Genomic DNA, 10,428 nt, shown 5'->3' with positions numbered 1-10,428 from the left:
CACCGCTAGGATAGCATGACGGGCAATGGCGACTGAGACATTGTAACAACAAAAGACATTCGTAGGAGCAGCGTTGCTGTTTGGCAACTGCAGGAAACCCCTTTCCTGCTCTTCTGCCTCGTATGGTAGCTGCGGCGGGCGCTCCGCTGCCTTTCGCATGGTGCTTGTACCGCCGCCGCCGCCGCCGCCGCCGCCGCCGTGATTGTCAGAGCAGAAGCGAACGAACGCTGAGACGGAAATAACGAGAATTCAACGACGTCACCCAAAGTAGCAACAAAACCATTGGCGCGGCAATAGACAGCTCGCTACACACACAACAACAATAAGAACTCCGTTGATTTTCTGCTGCGGCTGTCGCTGCTTCTTCCCTTCAATAGCAACTGAATTTTTTTCTCAAATTTGACGGTTGCCGGCTGATGCCGCAATAAACACTGCCGCAATCGTGGCGATAGACTGACCACAGCATCGAACAGACGCACCGACTCGTCCGCAGGCAGACCAACGGACAGGCCGCAGTAGATGGCGGATGGTAAATGCCCCGCGTGAGACGTCGCTGGGGCAGTTGTTGCAGAGAGACGTACAAACCGTTTGCCAACATCTGACGCACCTAAATTACACGAAGCCGTGGTAACGTTTGCAGGTGCCGTTTGAATAGACGAAAACGAAGAAAGAGTAGACGACGGCTGGCTGTGCATAGGAAGTTGCCTGTGATCTTTTGCGATCTTACGGAACAGTTAGTGGGTTCTTTACGTTCGACGTGAACGTAAAAAACGTGCATTTGTATGTTGTCTGAATGCATATGAACGGAAGTGTAGGGAGATGGTGCAGTGAGAACAATGTGAAATCGGGCAACTCTGACTGTCGAACGGTACCATAGTTTATCCACGGAGGAAGCGAAAGTTAAGAGTTTCCGTTTGTTACTTCGTAATAACTCCAGCAGTGTCTTAATTTTACTAGTGAAAGACAAGGGACGACTTCTGAGGATATAGTTTTTCGAAACTGGTAAGTACAAATCACCAGGCCGGCCAAGCCGAGCTATTGGTGGCCTAATAAATTAAGGAAACGTTACAATTATCTACTGTCAGATCGCGAGATTTAAAGATGCGTAAACAGTACGTTCCCAGTTTAGAGATAGCTCTCCACTGAAACGTAGAAAACATCGCTCTTTGCGCTCTGGCTAAAGCCATATAAGGCAGGGTAGCAGTCGACCTTTTACGTATATACATATTGTGAATTTTCTTACGTGTAAATAAACAGCTGTACTCTTAACTGTACTTCAACCGGGCGGTCCTTCAACGAGAACAATTTCGGTTCGTCGTCATAAATATGATCACTATATTCTATCTAATGATATTCTCGAAATAAAAGATTTTTGACAGTATATGTATATTGAAATTGTTGCCAGTGATTGACGGCAAAGTTGATGCAGGTTTATGTATCAGCAAGAACGTATATTCATTTTATCTCACACAGGAAATCATAGATATTGGTTGCACGTAATTGTTTGCACTACATAGAGCGCAATTATACTTTTTTTTCTAGTTTTAAAACCTCACTATTTTATTTTTCCATGTATAGTATTCGAGTATAGCGATGTATATTATGATATACGTATCATCATTTAATTAATGATACTGCTGCTGCTGCTGCTGCTGCTGTTTACCTATGACCGAAAAGCTTTTTTTGTTGTTTAGCGAGCGAGGGATTCTCCCACTGACCAGAAAGGCCAATTTGCTTGGTCGAATAGGTGACAATCGGGTATAGCTGAATGCTACATATGCTGTTTCCATCGATAGGCTCCTACTGTTCGTGGCCGTAGTAAAGAGCTGTCCAATTGTACATCTTTACGGCATCGTCGACACGTCCTCATTAGGACATTGCATCGACTTGTCCGTCGGTACGACTATTTGTCATAGAAAAATCCTACGGAAAATCAATACTTTTTGTCCAATCAACAATATACTAAACATAACACGATCGAGTCTTTCATTGCTTTAACGCCTACACTGCGTATCCGCTTTTACCAGCGGATTAGACTAATTGCATCTAAATTATGATCATAGTTAACGATAAATAAAAGGACAACGCCAGGTAACGGTGGCTGAAGCTGACTGAAGGTCGGTAGTGATAGATGACAGTCCCGAAATGGCATGCCTTGGTGGCAATGTTCTCTGATTACGTAATAAAGGTTCAGTCCGGAGACATAAGGGAAGACCTAATTCACAAAGCTGTCCTATTTAGCTAGCAGGGTTTAATTGAATGCAGGTAGAACATTTAAATATGAGCATAAGGCTTACGCTTTTTATTTAGGCTTACGCATTGTTTTATCCATGTAAGATTTTGATCAACTAAAATTGAACATTTCTAAACTCACTTGCGAGATATTTTTCTTTAACAATAGAGGTATAACCCAAAAGTGATATGTATTGCTCAACTATGTTTCATACTAGCTTTACAAGATTTCAGATTGAAAGTTCTAAGACGGCTACAAAGTACTTAATGTACAAAAAGTCTAGAAATAAAAAATCCCGCAATATTAGAATGCGTAGGCTTCGCTTTATAAGCGCCTAAGGCCGTATTCGAACAGAGGCGATCGTATATACGTATAGGGAGAGAAAGAGGACGATGACGACGAAGCTGTTGCTCAATTGTATACTTGTGTATGCGTTGATCGTTCTTGTTATATCAGCATGCAAAAATCCAGCTTGTCTTGTTAATGTTTCAACATTATTTTCTGCGCTTAGCTTCAACACGTAGCTGAAAGCCTGGTTTTTTTCCTCACGGCAGAAGATCATCTTCACGGGTCGAATATTGCTCAATACGTGTCGGTGCGTGAGTCAAATCAACGCTTACCTATGGTCGAAAGATAGGCACACATTCATATAAATGAAACGTAGGACAAATCTTTTCCGCGTTGTGCTGATTGAACATAAGTCTGCCTGTTTCAACGGCCGTGCAAAACCTTTTTGTAATTATTGATAGTTACCAAAAGCGAGCCTGATACGCAGTCCAAGTCACCTTCCTGAATACTGTTCATCCAGTGCTTTAATTTAGCTAGTAATAAATATCTGTTATCGATTAGTAGGACGCATGGCGCTGGCGGAGCTGGAGAACGTGCCTTGCTTCGAATCTCTGTGCCATAGAGGGTACAAGCTCTATACGAATTTAGACAGAAGTGAAGACTAACTTTAATCAAGCTGTGGCAGTAGATATATTGGTATTGCTATTGCTTTTGAAGCTGGTCCTTTACGCGAGGGGCCAGCACCATGCTAAACAAACAAACAAACAAAGGTGAAGCTTTTCGATAAAGCTTCAAAAAGGCATTGAATAACAAATACTGTCTAACATTTAGGTTAGGCGATAATTTAAAGAGAAATCATATTTAACTCAAAACGAGCATCGCTTATGCAAAACGGATTAATTTGGTTGCCCATGCCTTGGCCAGGCGAAGATGGCTCATATTTAATGACGGTTTTAAGTGGATTGTAACAGGTGGGAGTCTGAGAATATATGGAGTCACTGATCAAAATTACGGAATACGTTTTTTCAGCCTTTGTACGACTCGATTTCTATGATATTGCCGATAGTTGCATTATGTGGGCATCTTCCGGCAGACCACAATACATCTGTGATGATGTGTTTGCTTTTCCCTTAGAAGAACATATGCGTCCCTAACATGTCACCCAGCTACTTCTACGAAAGTGTTTGAAATTGTTATTATTTTTCGTTTGCTCACTGACACCGTCGTCATCGGTGAGCAGACGTCCCAGTTTGCTCTTTCCCAAGAAAACCGATGTACTACAAATTAGCATATGAGCTCCATGCACGCTAACGAAATTTACACAGGTCCACCAGAGTTGACGATGCCCGACACTCGACTTTGATACTGGTCGAAGATCACCATGTTTCTTAGTCGTTTGTTACGGTCGCAATCCTCTTCAAACAGACAGTAGTAGTTGCTGAAATGGTAGGCGCGATAAAAAGCTAGAACTGACTACAGGTTGACTATTAGAGTCGATCTCTTCAAATAAATAACTCTAATGGTTATTCAGCCGAGCGCCATCTTTGTCTAACTATAATCTATCAACAACTAAACCGATTACAATCAAACCCAGCCAAACAGATCAATGACGCAATTTAGCCCGAACCGTATATCGTTGTTGCATTTTTAAAAAAGGTTTCCACTAAAAAATAATTTTATTTATTCTGTAGCGATGACACTCGCGCTTTCATAAACTTTTACCCTGCAGCCAGCCAAACAACTTGCCTCAAGGAAATCTACGACTGCAATCCCTTTACTACAGGTACAGATTTTTAACTTGTTATGGAAAAATATAGGGCGTTTATTATTGAAAACTGCTATATATACCCTGGTTTGATCGGCGTTATACTCGATATAGTAGGCAAAGGTTTACAGTGCCTTAGCGGGAATGGTCATCGCCTCGTCTACAAAAAAAAAATTATCGTTATTTCACACACATAACTCTTATATAGATATATATGCGCCTGCTGATAGTGAATATTTATCAGAAGTGCACACAATTCCCCTTGATGAACAGGGCTAGCAGCGGCAGCAGCAACGATTCAAGCCGACGAAAGTCGGCTTCCGTAGGCGCGCATTTCGCTGGAACGAAACGGGCTCGTGTGGGTGGGTAGGTGGCCTACGAAGAGGTGGGAAAATACCAACGACAATAATAGCAACAACTAAACAACGAAAGAAAAAGTAAATGCTATAGTACCAACGAAAGGACACGGAAACAGCGAAGCAGGCGAGCTGGCGTTACTGCTGCTGATGATGTCACGGCAGTAGAGATGGTGGTGAACGGCTTGTGGCCGGCAAAATGACAAAGGGTATGGTCGCGACGACGCTCGTAGTAATTCTTACAGTGATGTATACGAGTTTAATTATATATGTAACGATTGTTCATTTGCAGTTTGTTCATTAGTATTCTGTTACGTAAAAGAAAATAAGCTCTGATCGGTGAAATACGTTCTCAACTTCTTCCTTCACTTTGCTTTGATTTGAACCTCTTGCGTTTGGATTCGAAAGTAAAAGGTACCAAAAACAATACCGTGTATATACACTATCCGTGTTTACTCAATGTAACCACTATCCACCCTTACTAAGTCTTTAATTAGGGATCTAGACCACAAAATAGTCAATTTCAAAATATTATTCTTTTTAATCACAAGTTTTTTTTTTTTTTTTTTTTTTTTTTTTTAGTAGCTAGAGTGCGCCGCGCGATATTGGTACGTATAAGCTCAGCTCACATACAAAAAGTTTCAACAAAGTTAACAAATTCTAGCTGGCTGATGACAGGTCAGAAATTCTGAAAATGTAAGGCTCAAACTGATCAAAAAATGAAGGCATTAAGCCTAAACTTTATTGAGGATTTTCCGAATTGCCTTAGAAAAATCTTGCTCGGATTCTTTCAGCTCGCGTTGCAATGTAAAATGTCGACGTTGGCCAACAAAGAAGCTTTTAAGCTCTTGCTGAGCGTTCGTCCAGTGCATAAAGTATATAGCTGACCTTCGTTCAGATTCAAAGAACCATGCACAAATATATATATATATATATATATATATATATATATATATATATATGTATCACAGCTCTGTTAGAACGATGAAATTATTTCCAGCTTCTGTTAGATAGACGTTTCTGATTGTTCTTAACAATTTTAATCATCAAAGTTAATCACTACCATTCTTCAATATGCTTTTATGAAGCGTGTTCTCACTCTATGAAACTAATGGTTTCCTTTGCAAACGCCACCAGCCAAGCCCGATGAAAGAGCAAAACGTTTCACGTTTATTTTCGAGCATCATCTGTAAATCAAAAGGAATTTTATATATATATATATATATATATATATAAAAAAAAAAAAAAAAAATGGTTACTTTTACAATAGATAGCGTATGAATGTTACGTAGTTGTTGTTTCATTTTCTAATTTGTTCTCTGATCTTGTCGTAGCAGTAGCCTACCGTCAGCACCAAAAGAGTCGTCATCACGACCGTCCAATATCGGCGTAGACTAGCGATAAGCAGGCTAACATTTCCATACTGGGCATCATCCACGCTTCTTAGCAGTGTTTCCAATAGAGCTATAAACTGAAAAATAGTCTTTCCATTATACGTTAAGCATCTCAAACATGAATGAATATATAATGAAATCCAGTATCGTCAAATGTTTATAATTAGCACCATTATCATTTGTTTACTCGAGCTGATTTACTAGCTCGTTTATATGTACATGCATAGAGGAAAATGGAACCGCATGGGTCATTTTGTTGCTCTCAAAAAAAGAAGCGTTGCCTGCATAGAATTTTTTTCAGTGCACACGGTTCAGATTTGTACGATTTGCGTTACTAGATTTTTAGATTTGACCGAGTTTAAAAAAATGGGCGACTAAGTAGTTTTTTTTCGAATTTAATTCAGGCTTCGTTGAACGGTAAATAATAACAATAAGCTTGTTCTTCGCCCGCTTCAAAGCTACATTCAAAAGCGAACTAAAAGGAAATTATGTATTATGGAAATCATTATATTGTCGCTATTTTATACGGATAGAGTATTTAAGTTTTGAAATTAGAATTGTGTTATATGAACTGAAGAAAAAAATTAAATTCGAAGATCTGTGTCCTGATTGGAAAGCCTACTCGACCATGGTACTGCACCACATGATTCAACATAGTTCATGAGGCATATTGCCCCATGTCTTGTGCAGACACACGTAGCCCCTGCTAAGTGAGTAGTCCATATCTGATGTGATGAACCCATGTACAGAAACCGATTCGTTCTGTCCGGCCTTGTTTAAACCTCATTGGTCAGAGATACCTCACTATAACGGTCCATATCCATTTCCGCCATCTTTGTCTCCTTCGTGCAGATAAATTCCCAATCGGAAAGGATAGCGAAAAGCTTGAATCTGTATCCCACATCTTCTACGAACAGCAATGTGTCGTCTAAGGGGTACACGTATATGATCAACGATGAACGATGCAGGCACGCGGCTCGCTTAACGAAATTCTAAGTTATGCGTGCTTAACGTGTAAAATTGACTTATATAACATGATAACCTTGAGTGCCACAGAGATTTGAACCAATGTGAAGATATATGGGACACTATATTTCCAGTATATGTGAGACGTTCAAAGCGTTGTTGCAACTTATGCAAGAGTACAGTTTCATATAATGTGCAGCAACGAGCGATTAGGGTTAAAAATTACTAAGCGATATGTAACAAAATTATATATTATAATTTTTATAGCATAATGTGTTGTAATTTTAAAAAAAAACCCTTCGTTACCTCTTTTCCATTATTGAAATATTGGGTAATCATTAGGTTTCGCTTGCACTATGATAATTCATCACATAGGAAGACAGTATGGCATGGTATAGCAGTTCCATGCTCAGGTATCGAAGTGAAGAAGACACAATGCGCTATTTATTGATCGTTGTACATCGGGACTGGTTTAGTTTGGGGCATTATCACGACTTACAGATGGATCAATTATTTGTTGTAAATTGTTTTCCATTTCATCCTCTGTTTTTTTACGGTTGTGGCTACCAATATAGCTTCGCTAAGACCTCATTCCGACACTCAACTTTCCCGAATGATACGCCGTCATCTCGCACAGACGATTAAGTTACAGTCATATAGAAGAGTAACTTAATTCCTTGAACTCTGCCTCCGTTATCACTTTGTAAGCTATATCTTTGTAAGGGTAATAAAATTAAAATACTAATTTTCTTCTTATTAGCCGCAATTGTGTCCTGTTCGTTTTTGCCCACATTGGTCACCATTTATCATATTATTATAGATAAAGAATTGAAATTCAAATGTTTTAGCAACGCGGCCTAATAAATCGGGAACTATTTCCATCTATTCTAACTAGTAATAACTAGCAACTTAACTAGTAGCATCATAGCCTATTATAAAAAAAGATTGCCACTGAAAAAGGGGAATTCACCTCCGGATAATTATTCAGCCACGCTGAATAATGTATATAATGTTAAGCTATATGGGCCACTTCGTTCAGCGAAACGTTGATTTTTACTTTCGATGCAAATAGAGCTTCCGAATTTTAAAGGGCCGTTAAATATATAAGAAATATATATATATAAAGGAAATATATAAAAAATATTTTCCTCATTTTGTATGTCTATAATTTTTTTCGTGTTTCTTCAGTTATATCACATGACCACCTTGATCCCGTGGGTAACGTATGTGGCTGCTAGTGCTAGGCACGAGTTGTGGTCCGGGTTCGAATCCGAGTATATATATATATATACTAAACAAAGTGTACCTAAAGCTCTCGCGAAAAGCTCAGCATACTAGGAATACAGATATGTACATACGCTGTATTCAATTAAGGCGTCGTAGTTTTGCCCCATTGTGCAACACGTCGTTGTTTTTAAAAGAAGTTTTGCTCACTTTATTGGCATCACGTGTCTGGTATGGCCATCGGTCATAACTTACCATAGTTAATTATTCGTACCTATAATAATAAACCACAATAGTTAAGCCGGTTTGAAAGCGATTAAGTTAACTAGGGAACGGTATGCGCATTGCAACTGTTCCTGCCTAACTTTGTAACTGATTACAACGTGTCGGCTGCTTTAGCCATTATCATCGTTTTTTTTAGGAAGAAAAACATTTTCCTTTCAGCTTTATTGAACGCTTAGCTTCTTTGCACGAAATCATTGAGGTCAACGACACAAACGTCTTCAATTGGTATATTATTGTATATGAAAAAATTATAGGGAGCCCATTTAGGCTACATAATAGAAATCTATGACGAACACTCGTATAGTGGTGTAGTGCTTCTCTATCGTGTGGAACCGGTTGTTTCCAACGACAGCGTTAAGACAATTTCGACCCATTCTGGCCCATACGGTGTCATCCTACCATATATATATATATATATATATATATAAACAATTAATAAGCAATTTGTAAACTGAAAAAAAAATTAAATTTAAAATGCCATTTAAAGATTGGTTGTAACAACATCGTATGTACAAATTGAGTGGAACTGTATTTTTTTTGTATCCAGCAACGTTTGTTTCAGGTACTAGCGGGTCGAGACATAAAATATACAAGCAACGGGTGGCCAATGTAAAATCGTTTCTGTTCATAATAACAGCATTGGGAATGGTGAACGTACTATTAACGTAGCGGTGCAAGACAGCGTCAAGGCTCTAGGCACACAGAAATGTTGTGTTGCTATCGGCTCCATTCTTCGATGGAAAAACGGAATTTCATTTTACTCTGACAGGTAGCATGGAGTCAGTCGGTGAATTTTCCGTTCGTACCGTTAACGGTGTTGTAGCTGTTGTTGTCTTCATTGACAAGTGCAGCAAAGGGCTAAGCGCGCTACATAAGACACTGCTCTCAGGCGTTATCGTGCCGGTCCGCGGCCACGGTACGGAACCTATTTATCGGAAATCAGACAATTCACCTAATCCTTACGTTTCCATCTTTGCCATCATCAATGGCTGTGACTGATCTGATTTTGATGTTCGTTTCCTCGCTTGGTCTGCGCGCCTGACTGTGTGGTCTGACGCGCACCTGCAAAGTTCATTCGCAATAGCGCGAACGGCAACGATGAAATAGCGGTGGCGCATTGAATATACGAGGCTCGCGTGCCGCCGTCACCGCTAACGGAATTCGACTAAATAGGATCAGTCCTCTTTCCGTTATACGAGCTGAATAGCTGACAGGCGAACCGCATGGATACAACGACAATGCTATCACACAAACACGAAAATTACGAGAAAAAAAAAACCACCCGAAGCCACAGGACCCATTTAGGTCATCTTTAAACGATCTATGGTTATCTGAGTGAAAATATCAAAATGGGGTATCCCACCCCATTGACGGAAGCGAGGCTAGTTATTGGGCTGGTACGCTGTTTGCGCGTTCTATTTGTCACTTTGTTAGAAACAGTAACAGGTTCGCTCGTGCTGTTTTTACCGGCCAATTATATTAACGTTTATAGTGTTCATCATAATCATCAATAGCAGAAGATTCTTCAAACAGAGCTTTCAGATTGTTTGTCGAAACGAATAATCGCTACATAATTACTCGGGGTTAGTTGAACGATTATACCAACTACAACTAGAAAAAATACGGCCATTTTTCTTTATCTAGGACTGCTGATATTGTTACCTACTTATCTGTGATTAGCAGTGGCGGCAAACGACTACGACGACAACAGGATCAGCTTTTCGCATTCATCGATAACTGGTCCTTGTATTCTATACCGCTAACTTTAGCAGAAGGACATAATCGTATGTACGCGAACGTGCGTGAGCTAATATACTGCACAGTTTTAAAGTTTACATTTAGCACGAACCGATAGGTTAAAAGACGGGTGGGAGACCCACTGAAGGGGGCGCGGTCTTTAACTTATGCCTACGTGAT

General features: G+C 39.8%; 1 protein-coding gene across 5 annotated transcripts in view; it reads left to right on the top strand.

Annotated features, from left to right (window-relative positions):
* Positions 1-314: 314 nt before the first annotated feature.
* Positions 315-10,428, top strand: part of LOC111253731 (sodium/calcium exchanger Calx-like) — a 41,341-nt gene continuing 31,227 nt past the window's right edge. For all 5 annotated transcript variants that reach the window (XM_086976322.1, XM_022813593.2, XM_022813592.2 and 2 more), the window contains exon 1: positions 315-1,002. The gene's annotated coding sequence lies outside the window, so the exon portion shown is untranslated. The remainder of the gene's footprint in view (positions 1,003-10,428) is intronic.

Source organism: Varroa destructor, unplaced genomic scaffold, assembly GCF_002443255.2.
Source record: "Varroa destructor unplaced genomic scaffold, Vdes_3.0 BEIS01000007.1, whole genome shotgun sequence".
Lineage (NCBI taxonomy): Eukaryota > Metazoa > Arthropoda > Arachnida > Mesostigmata > Varroidae > Varroa > Varroa destructor.
Note: the sequence above shows the minus strand (reverse complement) of the source record. Positions and strands in the feature narration are given on the sequence as shown.